Raw genomic sequence first — 17,148 nt, 5'->3', positions numbered from 1 at the left:
CTCCAGCCTCTCAATGGCTTCTTGCCTCAATGAGAATAACTTATGGGGCAGTTGTTTTGTTTTGTTTTGTTTTTTATTTTCCCTGTTGGTTTGTAAGCTGTTTAGAGTCCATACCATTTTTCAGGCTGAGGAGCACCCCTTGATCTCAGTGTCCTAAGGCTGTGTGGCAGCAATGAAGTTTTAGGGGATGCTCTATTCCTGAATATCTGTTGGGAAAGAGCAATTTGAATGCCAGAGTGCCAACCACCAGTTTAAAAATAGAGGCACAGGACGTATAGAAAGCAGTTCATGACCCTGCTGGGAGGCTTCCAACACTGGGCAGGTTTACTGAAATTGCAGGGAACGGTCTGATTTTTTAACTAGTTTTTATTGGCGTAGATGCAACAAGTTATATTTAAAAAGAAGGAAAAAAAAAAAAAAGAAAGAAAGAAAGAGAAAAAAGAAGGAGGGAGGAAGGAGGAGAAAAAATAAGAAGAGAGATGTGGACCTTACTGACATGATCTAGGTGGAATCTGTCGGTCACACGACTGCACACCAGCCCTGCTGTGGCCTTGGGTGCTGAGGACAGGCTGTGCTGAGGCTGGCTGCCAGCCCTCCTGGTGGAAATGTGTATTTACCGGAGGTGGGGATAGCCAAGTCCCCAGGCTGTGAAATGCCTGCCAGGCACTGTGATTCCCCATGGTCCCATGCTTCCAAATTCCTCCGCGTTGGTGGCAATCATCACATCCAAGAAGGCCACGCTCATCTCACCAACTCTCCTGTCAAATCTATTTGGGGCTCTGCTCCTCCTAATCACCTAGCTGGGAAAACCTTGCCTCCCAGGTTCTATGTTGCGTCTGTTTCGCACCATTGCCTCCTCTCATCTGTCAGAGACAAGCTCTGATGTCACAGGCTGGTTCATTTGCCCTAACACAGGCATCCAGGAACTCCTGTGATGCCCTGGGATACCACTGTATGGAGCAGATCATCTGGTGTCTGCTTTAGGCTGATGTGGATCACTCACCAGTGATCCACTGGGTTTCCATTGGTTATAATAGGAGCTTAGGTGTCTCATGCAAGGGCAAGCATCTATCTTTGAACATTCAAGCTGGATATTAGGAAAAATTTCTTCTCTGAAAGAGTGACACAGGCTGCTCAGGGTAGTAGTGGAGTCACCATATGTGGAGGTGTTTCCAGAACCATGGAGATGTGGCACTGAGGGACATGGCCAGTGGGCATGGTGGGATGGGTTGCAGTTGGTGATTCTAGAGGTCTTTTCCAACTTTGAGGATTCCATGATCTGAGTACCTGAGTATCTGCAAGCTAAACACTACTTCAACTTACAGAAAAGTTCTCTTACCATGGCATCTCTGCAGACACTACAATCATCCCTGAGACCTTTCCCATTTCATAAGGCGGGGGGAACTCAGCTCTACATTTTATTTTCCTGCAAAAACAGTGGGCTACTCCATCGCTCTGCTGTACCTTTTTTCTGACACACTTTTCTTCATGAGAAGACTGCTCTGATCATCTAAGGACTCAACCAGTCGTGCATTTCTGTCAGAGCAATTCTGTGTTAGCTGCTCTGCTCTGCACCAGAGCTGGCTGCATCCTCTGTGACCTGCACTTGGCCCATGACTATTGCTACTGCCAGGCCAGCAAGAAGTTCATGAGATATTTGTCATTTCTTTCCATTCCTTTCAACGTTTGGTGGGATTTCCAGCAGCATGTGGCTCCAAATGTGGAAAAAGTTGCAGTGAGGAGCTGACTTGTTTAGACGAAATGTTCTGCATCCTCTTGAGTCACTTGCAATTTCCTTGACTTCCTTGCATTATAAACCTGAACAAGAATTTAAAATTAAAAATAATTAAAAAAAAAAAAGAGAAAGAGAAAGAAAAATTAAAAAGAAATGTTTCTCATCTTGAGCCAGAAGGAGAGAGGGAAGAAACTCCCTGGTGGGTGTCAGATTTTTTGACTGCAAAATTAACAACAAATGAGTGTGTTTATTTCAGAGTGCATCTCATCCTCCTCATCCTTATTGTGACTTCTACTTGGAAAGTCTCTTAGACAGGGACTTTTGCAAGGACACCTGGTAGCACTCAGTACTTGGGGAGCTCTCCTTTCATTTGGGGAAGGCAAGCATTGAGACTCATCTTTTGACTCAGGAGTATCATAGAATGACAGAATGGCCTGGGTTGAAAAAGACCACAATGATCATCCAGTTCCAACCCCCTGCTGTGTGCAGGGTCACCAACCAGCAGACCAGGCTGCCCAGAGCCACATCCAGCCTGGCCTTGAATACCTGCAGGGATGGGGCATCCACAGCCTCCTTGGGCAACCTGTAACAGTGCCTCTGGGTGAAAAACTTCTTCCTAATGTCTAATCCAAACCTCCCCGTCTCAGTTTAAAACTATCCCTCCTTATCCTATCACTATCCACTCTCATAAACAGCCATTCCCTCTCCTGTTTATATGCTCTACTAAGTGTAAACTACTAAGCATCCTTCTACAGGGGGTCTTTCCCATTGAGAAAAGAGGAATAGTAATAGAGATCTGCTCCCATTAGACTGGGAGCTTAGTTTCAAGGCATCCACATCTTTGGGAAATGGAGGCAAATGCATTACGTTCCTGCTTTCGCTGGTGGCTGACTGGAGGTAGTCAGTAATTCCACCTGAGCCTTAGTTTTCTCACCTGTAAATTGGAGACACAAAGCCATCTGGCTTTTTGCTGCTGCAGATGCTGGTGGTTATGGATTTGATAATGAGAGCAGAAAGAGCAGAGAAGTTCTTGCTGTGTAAGTAGAAGAAGTTTCTTAACAGTACCTTAAAATAGAGCCCATAATGTCCTTTTTATGCCACTTCCTGATAAGGAATTCTGATGTTGTTTGATACAGTTCTGGGAACCATACTTAGGCAAAAAGAACAGGGAAAGGTGGCAAGTCTCCCTTCCCCACTTTTGAATTCAGCTTTGTTCTGATGAGTCACTGGAGTGAGTCACAGTAAATGGTTCAGTTGTAAGGACCATGGTGTTTTCTCCCCATCCCTGGGACTCGTGCCATGAGCTCCTTGGGGCTTCTTGGACTTGGTTTCATTTTTACTTGGAGGAGGAAATGGTGTCTCCAAATTCTACCCATTTTCAGTATTGTGTGGGTTGTCTGCTGGTAGAGAAAGGAATGTTGATATAAAATGATTGTCAAGATGATTCCTTTCTTTTTTTTTTTTTTCAAATACCTTTCACCACAGGTCACCCACATCACATACCGTGTTCTAATATGGACTGAACTGCTTGGTTTCCTTTTTAAGAAAACCTGGGTGTAGAAAGAAAAAGAGTTTACTCATGGGCTAACATGCTCTGGATAGCCTGAATGCAGCCATGGTTGTAGCACTTCCATGCAGAAGAGGATGAAGAACTAGAGTTACTTTAGTATGGCCTTCCTTAATTAAAAGTGCAAGAGGAGCTAATCCTAAAATAATATGTTCCAGAAATGAAGGGAAAAGTGTTTCCTCCTTCAGATGGGAGAGACAAAGATGCTGAGTATTACTTGTCCCTTTAGGAACAAAGCTATGGGACAAGAAAAAAGAATGATTGTAAAGCGTACGCACATGTAAGATTATGGTGGAGACCAGGCAGCAGTTTTCCAGTAGAGGTAGGATAGAAATGACTGGAGGTTTTAAAGAAACATGGGGATATGGCACACGGAAACATGGTTTAGTGGGCATGGTGGGGATGGGTTGATATTTGGACTTGGTGATCTTAGAGGTCTTTTCCAACACTTAGGATTCTATGGCTACAGTTTTCTTGAGATGGAGCAAGATGACTTTTAAAAGGAATGCCCTGCACAAAGGGCCTCTCTAGCCTGGTGAACCTGTTAATAGCATCATACAAAGCCACTGGACTCTAAGGGTTGATTTTAGTTTGTTGCGTTGAAGGAAGATGAATTCAACCTGGAATAGGTGCAAAGGGCAACAAGGACCATCAGAGGAAGGGTGTGCCCTGTTTAGGAGACTCAAAGTCTTTGACGTGTTTAGCTCAGCAAAATGCAAGATTGGAGCAGTTAAGATCATACCCTATAAATAAAATGGGAGTTAAAGAGTAGAGAGGGAAAAAAGCTATTTAAACCTAAGACATCATTGGCATCGGAACAGATGGGGATAAACTGGTCATGAATAAATTTAGGTTGGAAAGTGGAAGATGATTTTTAACGACTGGAGCAAGTCTTCCAGAGGGAGCAAATAAATGAATTCCTGGAACCTGCTAAGTTTATGAGGTGGTGACTGCAATGGCAGTGAACATGAAGACTGCAGACTTCAAAATCACCACTCTGGAATGAATGGTTCCCCTAGCCCTGTAGACTATTGTCTTTGGGTTTTCTTCCTTCTACCTGGGTCTGTTCCACTTTGCTTGCATTTTGAGGAGTTCCCATCAATACTATAAGCAAACAGTGCACTTTTTGTTTAGAGACCTGAGTTGATAGAAAGCCATGGGAATATGGAAACAACACCCCTGTTCCTGAAAAAGAGATAGTTTTCCTGTTCCATTAGGTCATGGTGTGCCTGCATGCACAGACATCACATGCACAAAGTGGTTACTTGTCTTTCTCCTGTGAGAGCTGGCAGACGTAGGTCTTAAATCCCCAAGGCAGGTGCCTGACCTTAACTATAGTTTTGATCTTTGAATTTTAAATTTTATAAAATTTAAAGTGATTTGGCAATAACATTGTACAAGTGTATGTAGAAGATGATTTGGTTTGACAGAAGAATTGATCACTTTGGTTTGCACAGACAGCCTGAAGCTGAATTAAACCGATATCTCAGTAAAACTGTGAATTGAGATCATCACCCCTCGTTCCAGCATCTTTGTGAAATAAACCTCACTCATTCCCTTATGATGCAAGTAACTACAAGGTGTGTGAAGACTACAGGATCAGGAGTGCTGGCTGCATACCACAATGCAACTTAGTGGATAGAACAGAGCAATACTCCTGACTTGATTTCCTTTGTCAAGTTGATTGGTCAGCCTAGCCAGCTGTGTAAGACCTGGAAAACAAGATGGAAAGCAAGGAAAGGCTGCGTTTCCAGAAGGATTCATGGCACCTGAACTTGTATATCTAATGAGGAGAGTGTCTCCCACCAATAGAGTTTATAACACCTACTCTCACAAATGGACACTAAGTGGCCCATCTCTCCCAGGCATTGGCAAAAGAAGTTCTAAAATAACCGAGCTATGGATTTGATTTCCTTCAAGGTCAAGAAAAGACTTGCATCCACATCTTCTATTTATTGTGTATAATGAGATCAAGACTATAATGCAAAATGGATGTGATGATTCTTCTTTCATTACACAGAGAATATAAGTTTACAATTTCTGTTTAATTCCTGTTTTGCTCCAATGATTGTCCATGCTTCAGGCACACTTGATGATTCCCAGGCTCCCTTGTAGCTGTTTCCCTAAAAGAAGAAATTTAGTTACAGTCAGCAGGGTAATTCACTCATGAGTCCACGCCAGACAGTGCAGATGCACACTGCACTGAGTTTACTTACTGTCCCAGGGCAATCCTCCAACACTATCCATCTGGACTGCCGCAGCCTGCCTCCTACTTGTCAGTAAGTTCTGTAAGTTTATACCTTGTTTCAGGATGCTTAATACCCACATCACTGCAGAGCCATCATTTGGTAGGGTGTAACGTAACCTCATCGTTATTGTGGATGCTCTGAACTGAGCTGACCCTCTCCCTCCAGGGAAACCACAAGTTATGAGTCAAGGTTACTAGGTTCCAGCAAAGTCCCGGACCTGGGTCTCTGTGGTGGGAGTGCTGTCCATCCACCCTGAGCATTGCCTGTACCACATGGTCCAGGGATGAGTCTTCTTCCCCTCCTGAAATCCACAAGGCTCAACCCAAAGCAGGAGCTTCACTGTCAGAGCCGGTCATCACTGTACTGTTAGAATCACCACTGGGCATTGTGAGACATCATTTCTGTTGGCAAATCTTGTCATTTAGCCAGAGTTGCTCAACAACCTTTTAGCAAGCCACATTAAGCTGTGGCTTAAATCCAAGGTATCCATGTCCCAAACCAGTATTCAAAGGGCTGGACTAGATTTCCTTTTGCAACTAGTTGTTCACTGGATATTTTGGAGTTGGGCCAGTGAACATTACCCTTGTCATGCAAGATGAAACAGGTGAAGCAATTTCATGGGCTAGTGGTTGGACTTGAAGATTGTAGTGATCTTTCTCAACCTTAACCATGATCTTCAGGGAGAGAAAGTGGCCAGAAAATCACAAAGAAGCTGTTCCTGGAGCAAAGTGTCTGATCCAAAGAGGGGGTCAAGCCAGAAGTGCTGTGCACAAGGTGCTCAGAGAACCACTATGATCATGTTAAAGCAGATAAGCCGTGGAAGCAAATAGCCACAAACTGACAGTGACATTCCCTCAGCATTCCCCTTGATAGGACAAGGGGGAGTGGCTTTAGACTTAGACAGGGGAGGTTTAGGTTGGATATTAGGAGGAAGTTTATCACACAGAGGGTGGTGAGGCACTGGAACAGGTTGCCCAAGGAGGCTGTGGATGCCCCATCCCTGCAGGCATTCAAGGCCAGGCTGGATGTGGCTCTGGGCAGCCTGGTCTGCTGGTTGGCGACCCTGCACACAGCAGGGGGGTTGAAACCAGATGCTCATTGTGGACCTTTTCAACCCAGACCATTCTATGATTCCATGATTCTATGAAGTTTTGTTTTTCCTAGATTCAGGTTATTGCAAGTACCCTGAGCTGCACCATATTTCTTGCCTGTGATAGATCAAGAGGCTCAAACACACCCTGCACTATGTGAGGAATCCTAATCCTAAGGGAGATAGCTCCCAGGATGTGCTCTCTGAAGCTGTTCTTTGAGTTATGTGATTGCACAGGTAGGGAATGCTTCCTAGTTATCACTCAGTCATAGAATATTGCACACTGAAAGGGAAGGGGCCCAAAAGGATGGTTAAGTCTTTGGCTGGTATTTTCTTTCCTTGATATCGTGCCTCTCTTTCCATGCCCTCAGACCATGCTCCTTTGCTGGTGTTTAAAGCTCTCAAATTCTTGAGGATAATGAGCATATCCCCATCTCTGCCATCCGATCCTCTCCTTAGGTCCGCTCAGGGCCTCTCCAATCAAGGGCCATCCTGGTAGTGTTGTGATGTCTCCTAAGAACCCAATCCCTCAGTAAACAAAGAACAAATGAGGTAATTAGGAAAATGTAAACAGGACGAGGGAGGCCCTTTCTCCCCTTATGAGAGCAGGACTTGGAGAAATTAGCACAAGTTTAGATTTACATTGTATAGAGACACAGATACTCACGATCCCCATGTAAAGCTAAATTCCTCATCTAATTTCATTACAGAATAATTCCTTCTGTCAGGAATACAAGCCTGCCACCAAACTGCTCCTGGAATACATCAAGCATCATCTGATGACAGTAACTGGGATGGCAGCACAGCCTCTCTTCGATCCACCTTGGATAAACTTCCTAATTTAAAACACATATCCAAAGGAGATAGGCATCCAGAGCCTCAGCACACATTGTGCAGTAACATTTCTTGCTTCATATTCTCAAATTATGCCACATATCCAGAATAAGTTCACTTTTTCTTCGCTTCATTTCACAGAATCATAGAATCAGCTGAGGTTGGAAATGTTCTCTAAGATCACTGAGTCCAACTATGAACCCATTCCCAACATGGCCACTGAGCCACATCCCTCAGGTTTCAGACACTAAGGCTAAATTGATGCTGACAAATTAAATGTAGCTGGGACCATTCCCTGGTCTGAATCCATTACTGTAGAATGATCATATCTGTGTGATTATATTCTCTCACTTTCTAAGGCAGGGTGGCTGACTAATGGGCATGGCCCCCCGTCTGTGCTAGCTTCCAAAACATGCCCAGAAACAGCCTATGGACAAGGTGGTTAGCTTTGGTTTGAAGGTGATTGGAGACAGCTTGGACAACAGGAAAGTCCCAGCAATCCAGTTCTTTTACCCTGGGTTTGCCTAGTTTGCAGTAATAGATTCAGAATAACAGGTACAGAAAACTGAGGCTTAATCTTCTCAATGAAGAAAACATGCGTGAAAGGGAGTTTGGGGGTATTTTGGTTTCATGCAATTCTAATATTTGAGCCCTGGTCTTGAAAATGTGATCTTGATCTGCTTTCTGCTCTAAAAATGCCAACTTAAACACCAAACTTAGGATTTTTTCCTCAAGAATTTACTTTAAAAGACCAAAACGAGGAACAAGTTCTCTCTTTCCAGATAGAGCTTTTCTCTGAAGTCTGCCTCACAACAAACTTGAGCAAAACGATCTTTCTTCATCATGAAACAAAACAAAACAAAACATCTTTCACCAGCTGGCCAAAATACCTTGCCCTGGTGAGCATGAGTAACATTGCCATCTAGTGACTCCTCCCATAACAGTTAATTAACCATCCTCTGGATTCACCCAAATTCAGGAAAGCATTATCAACGGGAGCTGCAAGTAGGGATTGGAGACAAAGAAATGTTGAGGTCAAGATTTTCTAATACGTCCTGACTGCAGCAAGAGGGGAGCACAGCATTCATCCTTGAAGTCAATGAGGTGTATGCCCAGGCTTTCTGAAATCAATCTATTTTGGTAGCAGAATAAGAACTTAATTATGACCCTCAGGTAATCCTGGCTGATCATAGGGCTGACGTTTCTCTCACCTTTGAAGTCAAGGTCAAAGTCTCCTACCTCTACTTTACAAGCCAATACCTTCTCAGAAGGTTTGGACTGCACAAACATCCCCAAGGCACTAAGATGTTACCAAGGATGTTCACCCAGCTGAACTGCAAGACATGCACTGGAAAGGATCTCAGAGAGATGCTGACATCTCTAAGGTTTACACTTTCAGTTCAATGCAGGTATTGTCAGCTCTATTCCTCTCCTCTGCTCCTTTTGGAATCATCCTAGCTCTGATCCCTCCAGACTTCCCCAACCACAGCAACTGTCTCCTATTTTTCAGCCAAAAGGAGCTGAGATAATAAAAGGACACAAATTAACAGAAATAGCTTGAGCAGAATTGGTAGTACTTGCTGAGTGTGACATTCCTGAAGTCACAGTATCTGAATGGTCACACATTGTTTCCATCCCTTCCCATTTTTTCCAGTACAGGTAGTTCACATTCAGACTATTTGTGCTTGATGCTCCATATCTGATTGAAGTTGGCCACCCTCATCTTGGTTGCACCTCGTGCCAAGAATGTAACTTAGACTTGGGTTATCTTCGGACAGTCCTTGAAACCTAATTATTATTAGTAAACAGAACAATCTGCTTGCAGTTCTGCTCTGTATTTGATTGCTGCCCTGAGAATAACCCTGCATGCAATAGCAGCATTCATGCAGGGACTTCAAATATGTTAGAAAAAAACAAGGATTCAGTCTCTAGATCCTGACAGAGGTGGTAGGAATCTGTCCTGCTCATTTACAGATACATGCTTTTTGGGATGGTAATGTTCTGCTCACTACTTCTCAGTGCTTAACTGAGTTGTTACTGCTGTGCTGTTCAGCACAAGAAAAGTATGAGTGACCCAGACAAGCTCTCAGAGTCTGTATTCAAACCATTTACTTGGGGTGGGTAGCCTAGTGCCATGAGCACATCTCATACTTGATGGTACAGGGAGATTTCTCCAGTGTTCTGATGTTCTGTACTGGCCATTGACAGTTTGGGCATGTGTCTTTTCTTTTCTTTTCTTTTCTTTTCTTTTCTTTTCTTTTCTTTTCTTTTCTTTTCTTTTCTTTTCTTTTCTTTTCTTTTCTTTTCTTTTCTTTTCTTTTCTTTTCTTTTCTTTTCTTTTCTTTTCTTTTCTTTTCTTTTCTTTTCTTTTCTTTTCTTTTCTTTTCTTTTCTTTTCTTTTCTTTCCATATATATACATATATATTACTTTCTCCCTGTCTAAATGTCAGCATATTGACTTAAAAATACCTTGTAGAAGAGTGTCTGGTGTGGAGTGAGAATGTGGATGGGAGTATCAGGAAGAAAAATCTAAAATTTCTGTGTACTGTCTGATATTTGAGTGATGAGAGGAGGAAGCTCTTCTTGCCACTATTTAGAGAAAGCCAGGCAGACAAACCAAAGGAAAGTTAATATCTGTCTATTACGGTAACCTAGGATCAAAGGATAATTCCGATTGGCATGGATGTCAGAAATACAGCAGCTTTTCCAGATAGATGTGTATCGTGGTGGATAGGCAAATGTGAAAAAAAGGAGAAAGAGAAGTTATCTGGTGAAAAACATGGTTATGAGACCCTTGAAAACATTTGTGCTTTAGCTACAGGGCTGCTGAAAGGGTTGCCAACTGGCATTTCACCCAGCTGCTTTCTGATACGTTCCAATGACTTGCAGACCTCCCTACCTCTTCTCTGGTCCCTGGATGGTTCTCTGGGTTGCTAAGATCCTACATGGCTGGTTTACCTTTGCCTAGTGTCCCTTTTGTAACTGGGGACAAAATATTTCCTTGAGAAATGGAAGGCTCAGATTAGTAATGAGAGACGTAAGGGTAGGGGAGAGAGATGCAACCAAGGCTTTAGGACTGAGCAAAACAAATGGGAGCTGTGTTATACAGAGCTGTTAAGTAGAATCTGGCTCCCTGCTGCTCCTTTTTACTGATGGGAAACAACTGAAATCATGAAAAAAGAGCCTTATTCTTTCCTGAGACATTTCTGCCATCCCTCCATTGCAGCACAACCATTTGAATAGTTAATGTGGCTTTTACTCATTATGAAATCCAGCAGAGAAAGATGGGGGGAGAGGGAAAATAGGACAGAACCTGTTGTTTCCAAAACAGGTGAAACCAGATTATTTTCCAATGGAAAACAAACATCTCACCATCAGCAGAACAAAGCTGGTAGATTCTCATCACTCACTGCTCATTCCCAGCTCCCAGTGACATATTGTTCCCTGCCATTGACACTAAATGCTGAATTTTTTCCTTGCATTGCTGTGTTGTGTTGAGTTGTGTTGTGTTGAGTTGTGTTGGGTTGAGCTATGTTGTGTTGAGCTGTGTTGAGTTGTGTTGTATTGTGCAGAAAACCTCTGAACAGGAATGTTAGGAATAGAAAGGGAAGAATAACAAGAATAATTTTCAAGAAGATCATTGGTTACAGAAGTTACAGAACTTAAAATCTTTGCCTTGAATGGACTAAAACTGGCTACTTGATAGATCTCAGGAAATATCTGCACGCAGGGGCTCCTAATCTGTCTGAAGCACAGCTAGAAGGGGTCCCACAGCAATCCACCCTGACCCAACACCATACAACACCTTTATTTACATATTTTATCCATCCAAGAAAAGCAGAAAAATTATTGCTGGCATAATCCACAGACGTGGCAGACTACTGAAAAGCAATGAAAATCACCAGAAACAGATCCATAATGCCCAAGTGGTTTGGATCACTTGCTTGGGCAGCTTGTTTGCACGGTGTACAATTTTAAAGCAGCCAAATTAATGGCCAGTAATTGGCAAACAAAGAATGCAATTCACATGAGACTGGAGACAGCATCCTGGAAAGCATCAGCCCTGACCAGGTTGGGATTGTGGTGCTGGAACAGTGCTGCAGGATGAGGGCTAATGAAGCCTTTGGATGTTTGAGCACAGCCCTGGTGGATTCAGCACTCAGATTCTCTCCAGTATTCTTGAGACCACTGCTAAAATACTGGGCTACGGTCGTGATGTCCACACTTGAGATGTTAAAAACCAAAATGGATTGATTTTTGTCCCAGGGTGAACTTGTGGTACAAAATCTTTTCCTCTAAAGTTGCGTTGAGCCAAACAGGGGAAGTTTGGTGTGAAGATTATAAGAGGAAATTCTTAGTTTTAACTGGGATTCCTGTAAAAGGGAGATGTTGTAACAGCAGGGGATTTTCACTCAGTAACAACTGGGCATGAGGTAATTTTCCCTCAGTCAAGTAGAGGGTGACTAGGAGTTCATCCACTTCTAATTACATAAGGAAGTGAAAGTTAATATTCTTTGCAAAAGTATTCCCCAATGGCTTGCACATCCAATGGAAGGAAAGGGACAACAAACAAATTTAAAAATAAAATTTAAAAAAAAGAAAAGAAAGAAAAGCTAACCAATGTTCTGGGCTATCACTGCAGTAGTAGAGAGCAATGCAGAGCTTTAGGCTACAGGTCTTGGTTTCATCTGCTCCCTAGGGTGAAATAAAGGATTTCTAGGAAAACAGACACTGGAACAAGGACAAGTAACTATGCCCAGCCTCAGTGAAATCATTGTCAGAATACACAGAATAGTCCTGGCATGTGCTACAAGTAAAAAGCCATTAGTGAAGGTACCAGATCACTAATTCTCAAACTTTTTGGGAGAACTCTGCCAACCCTCAAATTTTCTTGCAAACCACTGCACACCCAATCGAGCTTAGGAAACGCAGACTTGGTAGCTCATATGTCTTTAGGCTTAATAGGCTTCTATGGCCTAGATGCAGCCCACTCACCACAGGCACTCGGACCACCAGCAGTTACTAAACCGCAGCTGGAGTTCTCCTATGCTCAGAGGATAAAACTGAGCCTCTGAGGTCAACGGGAGTCTTTCCACTGACTTCAACAGGCTTTAGATCATGGCCTTCCCACGCTAGTGTACAGGCACTACTGCTGACAGTAGAGGGTTGCAAAAAGCATTGTCCTACTGTATGGATGCGTCCCACGTGGTTTGCTCTTTATTTTGCTTTTTTTGTTGTTTTTCACAGAATGAATCATAGAATCATAGAATGGCCTGGGTTGAAAAGGACATTACTGATCACCTATTTTCAGTCTACCTTCTTTGTGCAGAATTTCCCTTCCCTTCCCTTCCCTTCCCTTCCCTTCCCTTCCCTTCCCTTCCCTTCCCTTCCCTTCCCTTCCCTTCCCTTCCCTTCCCTTCCCTTCCCTTCCCTTCCCTTCCCTTCCCTTCCCTTCCCTTCCCTTCCCTTCCCTTCCCTTCCCTTCCCTTCCCTTCCCTTCCCTTCCCTTCCCTTCCCTTCCCTTCCCTTCCTTTCCCTTCCCAACTGTTCAGCATGTTGGGTGAATATATTCTGGCATAGAAATTTCAGGACTTCTCTTCAGCTTCTTTGTAGTAGGAGTGCTTTTTGGTTTGTGTAATTGAAAGTATCTTGAGGACTCCCAGAGCTTGTGGTGTGCAGGAGCAGCCAGCAGATCTGCTCATCATTTGATTCCCTTTCTGCATCAAAAAATGATCCATTTTATCACGTTTCTACCAAGGAAAAGATTTGAAATAGGATTGCAAGCACCCTCCAATGGAATAGGTTGCCTCCCTCTTCACTAAGAATCAGTCCACCCTATCAACCATCCTTACACCTACAGTTTAAAGCAAGCTGGTTTGGCTACATCAAAATGCCCACTTGATCATGGCATTGAGGTGTCATTCAACCCTTGTTTCAATCCGAATTTGATTCTTACCCCTACAGCTAGATGAGATCAATTTTCCCTATATATCCCCAGTGTAGACCAACATTCAAGTATTATTTAGGATGTGAGCCCCTTTCAGGATCCGAGCCATCTGACCAAACACAATTATCTACTTTATGAGTAGACGAGTACTCATAAAATATCTCCCTTCAAGGAATCTGAAATAACTGAATCAGACATTGAATACCTGATTTTGGTCAGGAAAAAAAAAGGCACCAATGCTTTTCCAGCTTTGTGTCTTTGTGTCCTACGTGCCATGTGAAAAGGAGGGTCTTTACTGAGCTATCCCACTGCAAGAAGATTTTATTGAAAGCCTTTCTAGTGAAAGTAGAGTGATGCCATCTGTTTCTCAGATTTTTCAGTGCATCATTGTTCATACATGGCTTCAATCTCCGATTGAGCTCTTCTTGCTGCAAGTGATTTGTCTGAATAACTTTGTGTGGTTTTTGGTATCATGGATGGCTTATATGGTTACACGTTCTGTGCCTTTGATTTTCAGGTGCTAAACTTCTGAAATTAATCTTTCTACAGCTCAGGCACTTCTTCAGTGTTATGTTCTCATTTCTTGTGCCAGAAAATTAAGATTAGATCTTCCTTAGCACCTTGCTGTATAGTGGATCAAACTGTTCCTTATAGCCAGAAAAAGAAAAAAACAGAGGAACTGCATTATCTGGTGGAGCCCCTTTTCTTGGGAGAAGTTAACAGGGACAGCTGCTGCTGTTCAATTGATGTGCTGTCCCTGTTAACTTCTCACATCAACTGAACAGCAGCAGCTGTCCCTACTGCTCCTTTTGCCACTGGATTTACATGTATGGTTGCATTCAGTGTATACATTCTGAATCATGGAATCACAGAGTCGATTGAATTGGAAGGGATATGTGAAGGTCATCTAGTCCAACTCCCCAAACCGAGGTGGTTTTCTCTTATGATAAGAAAATAACATTGAACTGCACATCTGAAGGAGATCTACTTCCACTGTAACAAATATTTCCTTTACAAATAATACAGATTTCCACCAACATGAACAATAATCCTCAGGTCAATATTTCTAAAATCATATTTTTAAGTCAGAATTTCCAGTCACAGGCAATAGCGAAGGAAAGAATTTTATTTTCTTAGTCAGAATAAAAGCAAATTTCCAAATGCCAAAATTTCCCGTGAATTAGAAATCCTGAAATTTGGCAGGCTTAATTTCCTAACCCTGGTATCTGCAGTTGTGCCAGGACTGCAGAATAAATAGGATTTCCAGTCTGACTCACTGTAAATAAAGGAGCTAGTGTATGCAAGCCAAAAGTGATGAGATCTGGCCTTTGCTGATAAATTGGTAAGTATGAGAAGATTACCTGGGAGGAGTTTGATTTTTCAATTCTTTTTCCTAATGGTTACTTTACAGTACCTTCCCTTTATATCTTGTATTCACACCTTCTAATGAGGTATTAATGAGCTGTTGGTGGTTTCTTTAATTTAGGGCAAGACTATTAAGGGAACATGAAGTCTTTACTAGGTTCCAGATTCTTAATAAAAAGAAGTGATGCATTATTAGATAGGTCATGCCTGAAAGCTTCCAGCACAGAGCAGAGACTCCATTGCCTTTGGGGCTGCTGTGTAGTCGTGGGCTGTTATCTGGTGCTAAGATTTCCTGCAGTAGGTTATGCTTGCTAAGCAACCTGGGCTGGTTTTTGGCTACTTATAACAAAATGCCAGTAATCTCAGTAATCTCATTATTTTTCCTCTTACAATTTACAAGTATATGGGCTTGGATAGATAAAGGGAAACTGGATAACGGCAAAATAGGTGTGGATTTAAATCACCAGCAGTAAGTGTGTTTATTTGCAAGCTTCACCAGGATCTATGCGTAGCCATGATTACGCTGTTTCATCTTCCCAGCCATTAGCATCCCTCTGTAAAAAGGCAGTAAGATGACTTTCAGTCTCCCATGTGATAAAGTTTTGTCGTTTCTCCAAAACATCAATGACAATTTGATGGGCAGTTTACCAACAAGGGGACTATTTTTTTGAAATAAATGGGAAAAACCAACCTTGGAGCAATTTTGAAGTTAGATATGACTTTAAAGCTAGGCTAGCTTTGAGTGGGGGTTGTGACCAGACACCTTCAGAATTACCATCTAGCCATAACTATTCCATGACTATAGCAGTTATGTCTATACTTAGCCACGCACTCACCAAAGCACCAAGCTCCTTCCTGGAATTTCTTCATCCTGGATTTCTTAATACTCATTTATCCAGCTCCTTATCTTGGCAGAGATTTTATACATACAAAAAAAAAAAATTAACAGCAGTTAAAAAGGCTTTGTAAGGAGATATAGTAGTGGGACGGCAAAAAGCCAGCTGCCTTCTGGCTCCCTGGTTTAATTTCTAGCACGTGAGAAAACAAATTGCATATACAATTGGGTTTGCAGAAATATTCTTCTTCTCATTCTTGGGATAGAATCTCTCAAGTTCTGCTGCCTACCCTGTGAATATTAACCTCTTTAAACACCTTAAAGAATCTGAACAGAGTAAACTTGTGCTCAGGATGAGTTCACTGGCATTCCCTTTTATTGTGTATTAGTAAATAGTCCCTAAGAAAATGACAGACCAATGAGTTTTTCCTCTCAGATTTATAGTTTTAGAGCCCTTAGCACAGCCTATGGGTTAGTTTTGCCTTCCCACTGACCTGCTACAAACAAACAGCAAGGCCACATAGGTCTTGGCCTCTCTTATCTCTGTTTGCTCATATGGAATCAGGCTTTAAAGGACTGTGAAACGGATACAATCATTGACAAGAATTGGTTTTCTCTGGGTTTAGATCAGAAGAGCATTGGCCATGAACAACCTAAAATAAAGACTACTAACATATGTAGAGGGGTAATCTTGCAAGGACCGATGAGATACTTTGCAACTACATTTGGGCAAAATGATCTCAGTGGTCTTTTCCAACCTTAATGGTTCTATGATTCTAGGAACTCTCTGCCTCTACAAAACTGAGCAACATGTCTGGTCTTTTACCAACATTGTAAAGTTGTTCTTTTTCCTCCTTCTCTTTGTCAGAGACAGAGCCAAGGAGCTGTGTTACCCAAAGATGATCCAATCCCAACTGAGCACTTGCAGCCATTTAAATGTGGCCCGCTGTTTGCTTTGTTGATAAGTAGTTTACAATCTTGGTGGACTGGAGCAATGGATAGAGACAAACTACAGAAATCAAACATAAAGCACAAAAAGGAGAAAAAAAAAGCTCCTCGAGGAGCCACAGAGAAAGGTGTGGTATCCAACATCTATAAAAATGCGGTTTTCCAGTGTAGGCAGCTAAATATAAAAACCCTACAGAGAACTATAAATTCCTAATAAATATGATTGAACTACTGGAGAAAATCAGGCAGACTAGGCTCAAGAAAACAGAAGCAAAGCTGAGAGCGAGCCGGGGCCAGGGACACGTCTATTTATGATGTGTATTTTACATTACTCCGGAACTTGAGGATTTGTGACCTGGGTCAGGATCTGGTGAGCACCATTCGAGGGCACACACCCTGGGGAGCTGTGAAAAACGGAGGTTGTTCTGCAGCACCGAGAGGGAACGGTGTCGACAGCACATCTCCCGGAGGAGATCCAAGCATGCTGTGCCTCTGAGGGCACAGCCCAACCACTTTTCTCACCCAGAGAATATCTGGGTATCTGGAATAAGTATTTAAATCTGACCTGGACCGGCTAA

The 17,148-nt window shown here is 42.6% G+C and overlaps 1 long non-coding RNA gene across 1 annotated transcript in view; it reads right to left on the bottom strand.

Annotated features, from left to right (window-relative positions):
* Window positions 1–2,999: 2,999 nt before the first annotated feature.
* LOC128080567 (uncharacterized) overlaps window positions 3,000–17,148 on the bottom strand; it is a 74,208-nt gene continuing 60,059 nt past the window's right edge. Inside the window, exon 5 of the long non-coding RNA XR_008206768.1 lies at window positions 3,000–5,425. This is a non-coding gene — a long non-coding RNA (uncharacterized LOC128080567). The remainder of the gene's footprint in view (window positions 5,426–17,148) is intronic.

The sequence above is a fragment of the Tympanuchus pallidicinctus genome, unplaced genomic scaffold, assembly GCF_026119805.1.
Source record: "Tympanuchus pallidicinctus isolate F22 unplaced genomic scaffold, pur_lepc_1.0 scaffold2, whole genome shotgun sequence".
NCBI classification, from domain to species: domain Eukaryota; kingdom Metazoa; phylum Chordata; class Aves; order Galliformes; family Phasianidae; genus Tympanuchus; species Tympanuchus pallidicinctus.
Note: the sequence above shows the minus strand (reverse complement) of the source record. Positions and strands in the feature narration are given on the sequence as shown.